General features: G+C 41.1%; 1 protein-coding gene across 8 annotated transcripts in view; it reads left to right on the forward strand.

Annotated features, from left to right (window-relative positions):
- Positions 1–14,954, forward strand: part of CELF2 (CUGBP Elav-like family member 2) — a 1,226,917-nt gene that overhangs the window by 358,751 nt on the left and 853,212 nt on the right. For all 8 annotated transcript variants that reach the window (XM_079914891.1, XM_079914887.1, XM_079914888.1 and 5 more), the window contains one exon: positions 2,352–2,547. The gene's annotated coding sequence lies outside the window, so the exon portion shown is untranslated. The remainder of the gene's footprint in view (positions 1–2,351; positions 2,548–14,954) is intronic.

A 14,954-nucleotide genomic window follows, 5' to 3' on the forward strand; every position in this document is an offset into this window, starting at 1 on the left:
GGCTTAGCGGCCATGGCTCACGGGCCCAGCCGCTCCGTGGCATGTGGCAACTTCCCAGACTGGGGCACAAACCCATGTCCCCTGCATCGGCAGGCGGACTCTCAACCACTGCGCCACCAGGGAAGCCCCACCACCCACTTTTGACATGTTCAGTCAGTCACAGGATCTTCTCCATACACTGCACAAATCTTTTTGTGCGTTTCAGTTGCGTTTTTACCTTTCTTAAAATAATAAAGCATAATATGCCAAAAATTTCGCTTTTTTTCTTTCATCTTCAATATTAAAATGGCTACACAAAAATTCACCAATTTTGATGTCTTTTTTTAAATGCACGCTGAAATGACAGCTGTCACATGCAATCTAACAAAATTGTTTCGAATGAAGTTAAAGACAACTAAGTGCTACTAGAGCCATCTTATGGAAAAAAACGAACGAACCTTTTGGCCCACCCCGTATGAATAACTTATATAAAATTAATGCACATGTGTATTATTCTATATACATATACAGTCCTCTTAGTTCAGGCTGCTTTAACAAAGTACCATAGACTGGGTAGCTTATAAACAATGGAAATGTATTTCTCACACTCCTGGAAGCTGGAAGTCTGGGTTCTGGGAGCCAGCACAGTCAGGTCTGCTAAGGACATACTTCTGAGTTTCAGATAGTTGTCTTCTCGTTGTGTCCTCGCAGAGCAGAAAGAGGGTGAAAGAGCTATCTGGGGCCTCTTTCATGAGGACACTAATTCCATTCATGAGGGCTCCACCTTCATGACTGAAGCACCTCCCAATGGCCCCACCTCCTAATACCATCACCTTTGGAGTTAGGATTTCAACATATAAATTTGGGGGGAATACAATCAGTCCACAACAATAGTTATTTATATTTTTTAGCTCAAAAAGCTGTATTCAGCTTATTTATTTTTTTCTACCAAGCATCAGAAGGCACTCATACAGAGGTAGGCTTTCTAAGAAAGCTGTCCCGTTATTAGATCCATGGAAGGATGGGCATAAATGCTCCTCCTTTCCACCCAGACCCTTTCTCCCTCTACCCCTCAGACTTCTGCCTTACAGAGCTGAGTTCTCCTTTGTGCTCTCCAGGTCTCGCTGAAGCAAGCCTGGTGCTAATTAACTCTTTAGCTAACCTAGGGAGTCAGTGCACCTCAGCAAAGCCAGGGATATATTTCTCCAGAGACAGCACAGTCTGGTCTCACTTGAGACAAGTCTATCCCCCCTTTAGCATGACCCCAGCTTCTTCAAAACAAAAAGAACAACAGTTTAATTCTAAGGAGCATTGATTCTTTTCTGGACCTGCCTAACTTGAAAGAACCATCACGTAGCTGTCAGTAGCTTTTCCGTTGACATCGGGATTGGAGGTATGGGCTCTGATGAGATTATTTCCATTCCATATATGACTCACCTGCATTTCCATCCATCTCCAATTAAAGGGGAGTGTCTAGATTATTCCACCACATTAATTTAGTATGGAAATACATTATTAAACATTTCTATGACTGTGTCTAAAGAATATACACAGGGAGTGACTATATTTGAGATTGCATGCATGAGTCATGTAATGAATACCATTTTCACCTTGTTAAAAAGCCATGTGGGACTGGGAGTTTTAGCTAAGACTCCTACCCAGTATAGTATGTTGCATTCCCAGAGTCATGGACATATGGACAAGCTACTTTAGAAGAGCTCAAAATAGAGAGTCTGTAAGGTGGGATATATCCGTGTCCAAGGGGAGAGGTGGTCTGCAGATCAGGACATGAGGGACATTACTGTCATTTAGTCATTAATGTCATTTAAGAGTTAAGAGAGGTAGACATCCAGTCTGACTCAGAATTTGCTCTTATGAACTGGGAGATGCTGCTGAAATATGTAACACACAGGGAGAGCAAGTTTTAGGAGGCAGGTGATATTTGGTTTAGAAAATGAATGGTTTGATTAGCAAAATAATTTATGCCCATTTCCTAACAAAATTTATGGTTTTACAGTTAGTGTTCAAAAGACAATTGGCATTAGCTTAACGACAATTTCATGGTAAGAGCTGACATCCATTTATTGGCCTGGTATTGACTTCCTACTAGGGTATACACATCATGTGAAAGTAATAAAAATACAGTTAATTGAGTCTGTTTTGTGGTCATTACATAGAATAGTAAGTGTTGGAAAATATCAGAATACTTTTTATCTTGACCATTGGTTTATGAATATTTATTACCATAGTTGCATCAATCCCTATAGCTTAAAATAATCATGTTACTGACTCAATTTAATAAGTATTTAATGATATACATAGGAATGATATATACTAGTGGCTGTTATAGGTAATTTTTTTTTTTTTTACAGTACCAGGCCTCTCACTGTTGTGGCCTCTCCCGTTGCGGAGCACAGGCTCTGGACGCGCAGGCTCAGCGGCCATGGCTCACGGGCCTAGCGGCTCCGCGGCATGTGGGATCTTCCCGGACCGGGGCATGAACTCGTGTCCTCTGCATTGGCAGGCGGAATCTCAACCACTGTGCCACCAGGGAAGACCCTGTTAGAGGTACTTTTAAAGGTGTTGGGGGGTTGCAAAAAAAGTAAAACGTTGTCCTGAAACTTAAGTAACTGGTAGTTTGGTTAGGATTGTTAGAAGTAAATACAAGCACTGGTTTCCCATCGACACATTGTTTATCTAAACCTAAAGTGCTAGAAGACTTGTAAAATATGCATATCCCTTTTGTCCTTTCCTTGAGAATGGTTTTACTCTGGTAGAATTTGGAGGCTGGTAAGGATCAGCTAAAAAGGCAAAAAACAAACCTTGTCACTATAGATTAGGAAGGAACACCTGCGAACTTGAACCCTCACCTTCATAAAGTTGATGGTAGCTTTTGGCTGCCAGAGTCAAAAATCAAGTTTCAGCTTCTGGGAATATCTTCTGAGTTTCGACAGTAATCCAATATGGATTGTTCTAGCATCTGATTATTGTAGGTCTCCATCTGTGCAAACACAGAAGTCTTGACATGTTCTCTCCACCTGAAACTCTCTAATTTCTGTTCTATGTGAAAGGCACACTTCTTCAGTTTTCTTGAATTTCTACTTTAGTTCATCTCTCTGTCTCTTCTCTCAAACTTTTTCACCTTCCTGTCCTGTTGGCTATACAGGTTGTACTTTTCTTGCAGTTAGACTTTTGTTAAGGTCAGGATGAAACAAAATGATTCACAATGAAAAGATAAAGCCAGGACGCATGCCAGTTACTGAGTGCTCTCCTCCCACCCTGCCTTTGGTCCTCCTGCAGGCTGCAGGTTTCTCTGAAGAGGTCCAAGCCTTTGTTTGAAACCCTAGAGTTCTGAACCAGCAGCTGGCATGTGTCATAATTACTTTAGAGTTGGACTATTCTGCAAGCATTGAGAAATAATGAGATTTTCCAGAAAAATTATTATTAGCACATCTTAAAGATTTAGTTCAAGGTTTGCCTCTCCTTATTCTAAAGTGTTAAATATGTGAATGGTGTGGTCTGCCATAAAAATAGAATACTCTTCCTGCTAGTGTGAATGGCCCAGAAATAGATGGCTGGAAGTAAGAGCATCTGAACTGTGAATACATGCAAGTGCTGTTACCAGCAAGTGGAGTTGTTTGGGGAGTGGAAACAACCAGTCCCTGGTAGCTGAACTGAGAATCGAGGGACATGTCTCAGGGGACTCAATGAGCTTCAGAAGTCAATCATTCCTGAAGCTGTGTAGATCAACCCCTGGACTTCAACCACCCATCTTAATGAGGTTTTTCCAGTAGAGGTGTGGATGGTGAAGGCTTTCCTTCATAGGGGCAGTGAGGCCTACCAGAAGCAGCTTGGCCAATCTGAAGGCAGTGGAATATGATTGCTAAAAAAGTTAGTGCTCTGGAGTGAGATGGTTTGAACTTGAATCAAACTTCACTTGTTGTCACCTACTAGCTGTGTGACCTTTTCTTGGAGTATAGTTGATTTACAATGTTGTGTTAGTTTCAGGTGTACAGCAAAGTGATATATCACATGAAAGTAACCACAGACAACATGTAAATGGTGTGCATGGCTGTGTTCAAATAAAACTCTGTTTACAAAAACAGGCGTCAAGAGTTGGCCTATGGGTGGGCGGCAATATGCCAGTATCTGGTCCACAGCATAAACTTACTGATATATTAGTCCAAAGAAAATATTTCTGTTACCTGATGTTCATAGGAATGGTACCATAACAGGTAGGGAATCAGTATTCCTACTAGGCTACGTAGCCAGCTGTCAAGAGCAGTAAAGGGTCTGGGGATTTTACTCTACTTGCAAGTGATAAGTTAGCCTGACACTGTTTCAAGGATGCTAGCATAAGACACAAGATACCTGGATCAGAAACAAAGGAAAACGTATTACTCACGATAACAGCAGAGTCAGAGCATCAGCATTTCTTGTGCTGGCTCCCCAAGCCCTAATTCCCACAAAGCAATGCAAGAAGAGTTAGGTAATAACTGCACATGTAGTGCATTGTATTATAGGGAAAAAGTCCTGAGTTTAGAGAACACGAATCTTTTATAACAGGCAATAAACCTGCCTGACATTTGCCACTGTGAGAAACAATCACTCTTATTATACTAGACAGTAAGTATGCCTGCCCATTGCTCTGGAAAGAGACACCATCTCTATTTCCTAAGGCTGTTCACCATACAAACATCATGAATAGATAATGCAGAACAAAAGCAGATAGTGCTTCTGCCTGTAAGATGTGTGGAAATGCCAGAGACTCAAGAACTGTCTCCCAATCCCAGCCTCCCAAACCATCCTCATGTTCTTGCTGCTCTGGAATGCGTTGAGAGAAATGCAGGGTTAAAACAAATACACTTAAGATACACTTGCAGAATTTACCAAAACAAGTATGGAAAGAATCTAGGAAATGGGCAGAAGCACTCCATACCTTTTTAATTCGAGACCCCAACTAATCAACAGAGATGAACATCAGCCCTCATTCAGTCCCATCTCTGGAACCATATTCCTTTAAACAAGATTATGTGAATACCAAACTACTTCAATGCCGCTTATTTATCCTACGGTTTTTAAAAGTTTTACACATGTGTATACATGTTCGTATATGTGTGCACATGTATAGAAAAGTGGCTTTTGTTTGCTTATCAAAGGTTACAAGGAAAAGGGAAAAAGATTGATATTGACCTGAAAATAGTTGAGAGGCTTCAAGTTTTAAATAAACTGACCAAAATTTCAGATATTTTTAAGAGAGTCACCTTCTCAGAGTTTTAAAATTTGGAGTCTCTAAGAATTCAAGTGATCTTGAATCACATTTATTTTTTTCCATTACTCTTGACTGTATTCCACACTCTGCATATTTCATCACTGTGACTCATTGACTTTGTAAATGGAAGTTTATAACTCTTGATCTCCCTCAACTATTTTACTCATCCCTCACCCACCTCCCCTCTGGCAACCATCTGTTTGTTCTCTGCGTCTATGACTCTGTTTCTGTTTTGTTATGTTTATTCATTTGTTTTGTTTCTTAGATTCCACATGTAAAATCATACAGTATGTCTTTCTTTGTCTGACTTGTTTCACTTAGCATAATATCCTCCAGGTCCATCCATGTTTTTGCAAATGGCATGAGTTCATCCTTCTTTATGGCTGAGTTATATCCCATTGTATATACATATACCACATCTTCTTTATCCATTCATCTATCCATGGGCACTTAGGTTGCTTCCATATCTTGGCTATTGTGAATAATGCTTCAGTGAACATAGGGGCGCATATATCTTTTTGAATTAGTGTTTTTGTTTTCTTTGGAAAAATACCCCAAAATGGAACTACTGAATCATTTGGTAGTTCTATTTTTAATTTTTTGAGGATCCTTCTTACTGTTTTGCATAGTTGCTGCAGCAATTTACATTCCCACCAACAGTGCACGAGGGTTCCCTTTTCACCATATCCTCTCTAACACTTGTTATTTGTTGTCTTTTTGATGATAACCATTCTGACAGGTGTGAGGTGGTATCTCATTGTGGTTTTTATTTGCATTTCTTTGATGATGAGTGATGTTGAGCATCTTTTCATGTGTCTGCTGGCCATATATATGTGTTCTTTGGAAAAATGTCTATTTAGATCCTTTGCTCATTTTTAAATCAGGTTGTTCATTTTTTTTGATATTGAGTTGTATGAATTCTTTGTGTATTTTGGATATTAACCCTGATTCAGATATATTGTTTGCAAATATCTTCTCCCATTTAGTAGTTGGCCTTTTCATTTTGTTGATAGTTTCCTTTGCTGTGCAGAAGCTTTTTAGCTTGATTAGGTTCCATGTGTTTATTCTTCCTTTAGTCTCCCTTGCCTGAGGAGACATATCCAAAAACATATTTCTCAGACCAATGTCGGACTGTACTGCGATGTTTTCTTGTAGTAGCTTTAGGGTTCCAGGTGTTCCATTCAAATCTTTAATCCATTTTAAGTTTATATTTGTATATCATGTGAGAAAGTAGTCCAGTTTGATTCTTTTGCATGTAGCTGTACAGTTTTTTCAGCACCATTTATTGAAGAGGCTCTCTTTTTCCCATTGTATATTCTTGCCTCCTTTGTCACAGGTTAATGATATAATCATATTAATTATAAGAGATGACCTATGCTATTCTCAATCTGCAATATTTGGAAATAGAGCTTACTGTAGATAAAACTATTTGACCTAAACCAATAGTCAGAACTGGAACAAATCCCAAATTTTAAATCTTCTGTTTTCAAAAAAAAATCTCACGTATTTATTGCTGAACTAACCTACTAGCAAAGAGGCATAAAAACAAAGAACAAGATAATTATTTTTCCCAGTGAAACATGTCCAACTGTCCAGGTAGTGGTGGCTTTTTCAGTTTGATATGGTGAGATGCTAGTGACCTTGGTATAGCATGATTATGAGCCATCAGATGTGCTATTCCTTGTAAACCCACCTTGGTTCTTCTCCAGTGTCTCCTTTGGTGTTGTGCTTGATTTTATTACCAGTTTTAACTCAAATCAATGCAGAAATGGGATGATTCTTTTTTTGTTTCTTGGCCAGGAGTTGCTTAATCCCGAAAGTCTTGTGAGAAGAGATGGCAAGGAAGGGGGCCAACCACACACTCCATGATGGCAGATGAAGGGAGAGAGTTTCAATCATTTTTTAACAGACAACTGTAAATTTTTGAAGTGCAATGCCCAAGATATTTTATTGAAGTGAAAAATGTGTTAATTTTGCTCTTGCAGTCACTTTTTAGGCCTTCATATATTGCTACTTCAGTAGTGCAGGTTCTGTGGGGGAAGCAGGATGTAGGATCACAGTCAGTCTTTTTAAAGGCACTGTGTGATTGACATCAGGGCACGTATGCTATACACATGTGTAAAGCAGAATGCATAAACATGAGGGCAGCCTGGTCATGGCAAGCAGAATGCTAATGGCTAAGAGCTGAAAGCAAGATGCCTTGTGCTATACCGCTCCCTCCCAAGAATACATTTGTGCCTTTCTGAGCAATTCACTGAATATGAGAGGAAAGGTGTATGTGTGCAAATGACAGACTGATGTAGGTACATGTGTGTTTTCACTTCAGAAGACTTTTTCCTTCTTTTACCCGTTGGCCCTTTTGGAATTGTATATCTAGAACTGGGTCATTTTTAACTTGGACTTCTGGAACTAAAGACGGCTGATTCAGTTGACAGATACTGAATTATGTTCTTTCTTTAGTCTAGACGTTTTTCAAGTGTGTCCCTCTTTATAGATGTGGACTCAAGGTTCCTGGAAGTTGCTGTTGACGTGCCTCTCTCATGCCTCCTGGAAATGGGAGGGACGATTTGGCAGTGAGAGTCTAAAGCTGTGGCAGGCGTCAGGGTTCACATTTTATTTTTACCCTGCTTGTACTTTGTTTCGCTCTTGGTAGCAGCGCGATGTCAGTCACATTTAAATCAGATGAAAACCTGAATTTTTCATATTAATTAAAGTTCAATGGATTCTTTATAAAGAATACATGAAAAGATCAGCAGTGATGGGGGTGGGAGGAAAGTCACGTGGGGTGGATTTGCTGCAGATTCACTGTGGCCGACTTGAACTTCCTCCTGGGTTTTCTGGATGGATTCCAAATGTAGGAAGAGATTGACAAACAATGTTACTTTATCCTGCATGATTTTCTTCCCTGGTGAAGAGGACTGCAAAGGAAGAGGGAGAAGAGATACTTTAAATGAGTAGGGATGTAGACAAATTCATGTGTGTGTGTGGGTGTGGGTGTGGGTGGGTGTGTTTGTGTGTGCGTGTACTGTGGTTCTCCCCTGAAATAACACAAAACTGTGCGGGAAAAAATAGACTAACAAAGCTTCTCTCTGTGCATGTATCTCTAGCAGCATAAGACAGGCAGCATGTTAAGGCCTGTGCCCCCAAACTCCCTATTCCAGCTATAACAGGTGCCCATAATGGCATCTGAAGATTGAAATAAAGTGTTACCTGCCCAAGTCCCTAGATCATCAGCATGTAACCAGTCGAATCCATCTGAGTTCAATTGTTTATCTTCTTACTCATAAATGCAGATTTTTAAAGTATCATTTGACAAAGACATAGATAAGAGAAAAATCAACACTATGGAGGCATATATAGCCTTAGTAAACTAAATTCAGCCTCAGAAGAAATGTGTAGACATCACTCTAATGGAACTGCCTGTTACACATTCTGAAGGTTCATAAAATCTGTCCCTCTGGGTGGGAGAGATAGGCTTTGTCCTTATTCTGGTGTCCTCCTTTCCTCATCCTGTCAGGTGTCTTCTTCCCATAGGGTTTCTGAAAAGATCATGACTATAGAATGTTCCCAGATCCTCTGTGCCCTTATAAGTTTCAGATTCCTAATGCCTAGGGCTTCCCGCTGGAACAGTTACTGCTGTTACAGTTACTGCTATGTTATTACTATTAATGTGCCTGCTTTATCTATCTGTCTCTTTATATTTGCCTCTAGTTAGGAAAACCTAAGTTATTCTTTTAATCTTTCACACTTTGCTTTTGGTGCACTGCATCCATCTGTGATGGTGCCCATTTCCCCACATGGAATTAATGCTTCATGTGATCCCATGATTTTGAAATCTCCTTTCTCAAGGCTTCGCTTGTTTGATCAGTTGGCCTAGCCAAAGTGGAGTTTAGGATATTCAGCCCTGAGGACCCAATATATCTCTTGAGAGTGATTCTCCAATTATGGGGCATGAACTGGTAATAGTACACAAAAGTATGACAGAATTTACTTAGCCATTATTGAGGCATTAACAAAAAATATCATAAATATACAATTATACTAATCATTTTTTAAAAAGCAAAAACATAGGTTCCTGTCGTGGTGGGACTGAGATTCTTTGATATAGTTATTTGTCGATATAAGACCTATAAAAGTTAAGAACCACAGCTCTGGTCACTGAGCAATGTGGTTTCTCTAGACCCATCCACCTCCCTTACCTAGACCATCACATCCTCCATTTCCATTGTACTTTTGCTGTCATATACTAGGAGGAACAATTTACCCTGTCCTTGTGTTTTTGATAAAAATGAAGAACTTCCAAGGACAGTGCCTCTATGAAGTGTCTCTCCCCTGGAAACCACATACATTTACCTCTGATGCTTTTTGCTTTTTTTAATGCCCCAAACCTCCATGCAGTGGGGCAAAGGGTAAAATGGCCATAGCTCTCATAATAACAAAAAATTGCGTTTTAAATACTTTATGTTTTTCATGCCTCTGTGTTGTTATAATAACACACAGTTGAATTACCAACGGCAAATAAGTCAACTATTGGTCATGTTTAATGTAGCATGCTGATATCCCCAAGATCTTTAAATTATTTTTTTTTTTTTTGCGGTACGCGGGCCTCTCACTGCTGTGGCCTCTCCCGTTGCGGAGCACAGGCTCCGGACGCGCAGGCTCAGTGGCCATGGCTCACGGGCCCAGCCGCTCCGCGGCATGTGGGATCCTCCCGGACCGGGGCACGAACCCGTGTCCCCTGCATCGGCAGGCGGACTCTCAACCACTGTGCCACCAGGGAAGCCCGATCTTTAAATTATTGGTGAGAGAGGGTTTTTAAAAAACGAAATGAGGAGAATCGGGAAGATGGCGGAAGAGTAAGACGCAGAGATCACCTTCCTCCCCACAGATACACCAGAAATACATCTACACGTGGAACAGCTCCTACAGAACACCTACTGAACGCTGGCAGAAGACCTCAGACCTCCCAAAAGGCAAAAAAGTCCCCACGTACCTGGGTAGGGCAAAAGAAAAAAGAATAAACAGAAACAAAAGGATAGGGATGGGACCTGCACCAGTGGGAGGGAGCTGTGAAGGAGGAAAGGTTTCCACACACTAGGAAGCCCCTCCGCGGGCGGAGACTGTGGGTGGCCGAGCGGGGGAGCTTCGGAGCGGCGGAGGAGAGCACAGCAACAGGGGTGCGGAGGGCAAAGCGGAGAGATTCCCGCACAGAGGGTCGGTGCCAACCAGCACTCACCAGCCCGAGAGGCTTGTCTGCTCACCCGCCGGGGCGGGCGGGGGCTGGGAGCTGAGGCTCGGGCTTTGGTTGGATCGCAGGGAGAGGACTGGCGGCGCGAACATAGCCTGAAGGGGTTAGTGCACCACGGCTAGCCGGGAGGGAGTCCGGGAAAAAGTCTGGACCTGCCGAAGAGGCAAGAGACTTTTTCTTCCCTCTTTGTTTCCTGGTGCGCAAGGAGAGGGGATTCAGAGCACTGCTTAAAGGAGCTCCAGAGACGGATGCGAGCCGCGGCTAACAGCGTGGACCCCAGAGATGGGCATGAGACGCTAAGGCTGCTGCTGCCGCCACCAAGAAGCCTGTGTGCGAGCACAGGTCACTATCCACACCCCTCTTCCGCGGAGCCTGTGCAGCCGGCCACTGCCAGGGTCCAGGGATCCAGGGACAACTTCCCCGGGAGAACACACGGTGCGCCTCAGGCTGGTACAACGTCGCTCTGGTCTCTGCTGCCGCAGGCTCGCCCCGCATCCACACCCCTCCCTCCCCCCCGGCCTGAGTGAGCCAGAGCCCCCGAATCAGCGGCTCCTTTAACCCCGTCCTGTGTGAGGGAAGAACAGACGCCCTCCGGCGACCTACACGCAGAGGTAGGGCCAAATCCAAAGCTGAACCCCGGGAGCTGTGCGAACAAAGAACAGAAAGGGAAACCTCTCCCAGCAGCCTGAGAAGCAGCGGATTAATGCTGCACAATCAACTTGATGTACCTGCATCTGTGGAATACACGAATAGACAATGAATCATCCCAAATCTGGGGGGTGGACTTTGAGAGCAAGATTTATTATTTTTTCCCCTTTTCCTCATATTGTGAGTGTGTATGTGTATGCTTCTGTGTGAGATTTTGTCTGTATAGCTTTGCTGTCACCATTTGTCCTAGGGTTCTATCTGTCCGTTTTTTTTCTTTAAATTTTTTTTTCTTAATAATTTTTATTTTAATAACTTTATTTTATTTTATCCTCTTTCTTTTCTTCTTTCTTTCTTTCTTCCTTCCTTGCTTCCTTGCTTCCTTCCTTCTTTTACTCCCTTTTATTCTGAGCGATGCGGATGAAAGGCTCTTGGTGCTCCAGACAGGAGTCAGGGCTCTGCCTCTGAGGTGGGAGAGCCAACTTCAGGACACTGGTCCACAAGAGACCTCCCAGCTCCATATAATATCAAATGGCGAAAATCTCCCAGAGATCTCCATCTCAACACCAGCACCCAGCTTCACTCAACGACCAGCAAGCTACAGTGCTGGACATCCTATGCCAAACAACTAGCAAGACAGGAACACAGCCCCACCCATTAGCAGAGAGGCCGCCTAAAACCATAATAAGTCCACAGACACCCCAAAACACACCACCAGATGTGGACCTGCCCACCAGAAAGACAGATCCAGCCTCATCCACCAGAACACAGGCATTAGTCCCCTCCACCAGGAAGCCTACACAACCCACTGAAACAACTTTAGCCACTGGGGACAGACACCAAAAACAACGGGAACTACGAACCTGTAGCCTGCAAAAAGGAGACCCCAAACACAGTAAGATAAGCAAAATGAGAAGACAGAAAAACACACAGCAGATGAAGGAGCAAGATAAAAACCCACCAGACCTAACAAATGAAGAGGAAATAGGCAGTCTGCCTGAAAAAGAATTCAGAATAATGATAGTAGAGATGATCCAAAATCTTGGAAATAGAATAGAGAAAATGCAAGAAACATTTAACAAGGACCTAGAAGAACTAAAGATGAAACAAGCAACAATGAACAACATGATGAATGAAATGAAAAATACTCTAGATGGGATCAATAGCAGAATAACTGAGGCAGAAAACGGGTAAGTGACCTGGAAGATAAAATAGTGGAAATAACTACTGCAGAGCAGAATAAAGAAAAAAGAATGAAAAGAACTGAGGACAGTCTCAGAGACCTCTGGGACAACATTAAATGCACCAACATTCGAATTATAGGGGTTCCAGAAGAAGAGAAAAAGAAAGGGACTGAGAAAATATTTGAAGAGATTATAGTTGAAACTTCCCTAATATGGGAAAGGAGATAGTTAATCAAGTCCAGGAAGCACAGACAGTCCCATACAGGATAAATCCAAGGAGAAACACGCCAAGACACATATTAATCAAACTGTCAAAAATTAAATACAAAGAAAACATATTAAAAGCAGCAAGGGAAAAACAACAAATAACACACAAGGGAATCCCCATAAGGTTAACAGCTGATCTTTCAGTAGAAACTCTGCAAGGCAGAAGGGACTGGCAGGACATATTTAAAGTGATGAAGGAGAAAAACCTACAACCAAGATTACTCTACCCAGGAAGGGTCTCATTCAGATTTGATGGAGAAATTAAAACCTTTACAGACAAGCAAAAGCTGAGAGAGTTCAGCACCACCAAACAGGCTTTACAGCAAATGCTACAAGAACTTCTCTAGGCAAGAAACACAAGAGAAGGAAAAGACCTACAATAACAAACCCAAAACAATTACGAAAATGGGAATAGGAACATACATATTGATAATTACCTTAAATGTAAATGGAGTAAATGCTCCCACCAAAAGACACAGACTGGCTGAATGGATACAAAAACAAGACCCATATATTTGCTGTCTACAAGAGACCCACTTCAGACCTAGGGACACATAGAGACGGAAAGTGAGGTGATGGAAAAAGATATTTCATGCAAATGGAAACCAAAAGAAAGCTGGAGTATCAATTCTTGTATCAGACAAAATAGGCTTTAAAATAAAGACTATTAGAAGAGACAAAGAAGGACACTACATAATGATCAAGGGATCGATCCATGAAGATATTATAACAATTGTAAATATTTATGTACCCAACATAGGAGCACCTCAATACATAAGGCAAATACTAAGAGCCATAAAAGGGGAAATCAACAGTAACACATTCATAGTAGGGGATGTTAACACCCCACTTTCACCAATGGACAGATCATCCAAAATGAAAATAAATAAGGAAACACAAGCTTTAAATGATACATTAAACAAGAATGGACTTAACTGATATTTATAGGACATTCCATCCAAAAACAACAGAATACACATTTTTCTCAAGTGCTCATGGAACATTCTCCAGGATAGATCATATCTTGGGTCACAAATCAAGCCTTGGTAAATTTAAGAAAATTGAAATCGTATCAAGTATCTTTTCCGACCACAACGCTATGAGACTAGATATCAATTACAGGAAAAGATCTGTAAAAAATACAAACACATGGAGGCTAAACAATACACTACTTAATAACGAAGTGATCACTGAAGAAATCAAAGAGGAAATCAAAAAATACCTAGAAACAAATGACAATGGAGACAAGACGACCCAAAACCTATGGGATGCAGCAAAAGCAGTTCTAAGAGGGAAGTTTATAGCAATACAATCCTACCTAAAGAAACAAGAAACATCTCAAATAAACAACCTGATCTTGCACCTAAAGCAATTAGAGAAAGAAGAACAAAAAATCCCCAAAGTTAGCAAAAGGAAAGAAATCATAAAGATCAGATCAGAAAGAAATGAAGGAAATGATAACCAAGATCAGTAAAACTAAAAGTTGGTTCTTTGAGAAGATAAACAAAATTGATAAACCATTAGCCAGACTCATCAAGAAAAAGAGGGAGAAAACTCAAATCAATAGAATTAGAAATGAAAAAGGAGAAGTAACAACTGACACTGCAGAAATACAAAAGATCATGAGAGATTAATACAAGCGCCTCTATGCCAAAAAAATAGACAACTTGGAAGAAATGGACAAATTCTTAGTAAAGCACAACCTGCCAAGACTGAATCAGGAAGAAAAAGAAAGTATGAACAGACCAATCACAAGCACTGAAATTGAAACTGTGATTAAAAATCTTCCAACAAACAAAAGCCCGGGACCAGATGGCTTCACAGGCGAATTCTATGAAACATTTAGAGAAGAGCTAACATCTATCCATCTCAAACTCTTCCAAAATATAGCAGAGGGAGGAACACTCCCAAACTCATTCTACGAGGCCACCAATCACCCTGATACCAAAACCAGACAAGGATGTCACAAAGAAAGAAAACTACAGGCCAATATCACTGATGAACATAGATGAAAAAATTCTCAACAAAATACTAGCAAACAGAATCCAACAGCACATTAAAAGGATCATACACCATGATCAAGTGGGGTTTATTCCAGGGATGCAAGGATTCTTCAATATACGCAAATCAATCAACGTGATACACCATATTAACAAATTGAAGGAGAAAAACCTTATGATCATCTCAGTAGATGCAGAGAAAGCTTTTGACAAAATTCAACACCCACTTATGATAAAAACCCTTCAGAAAGTAGACATAGAAGAAACTTTCCTCAACATAATAAAGGCCATATATGACAAACCCACAGCCAACATCCTCCTCAATGGTGGAAAACTGAAAGCATTTCCACTAAGATCAG

This window comes from Stenella coeruleoalba (genome assembly GCF_951394435.1).
Source record: "Stenella coeruleoalba genome assembly, chromosome: 2".
Classification (NCBI taxonomy): Eukaryota; Metazoa; Chordata; class Mammalia; order Artiodactyla; family Delphinidae; genus Stenella; species Stenella coeruleoalba.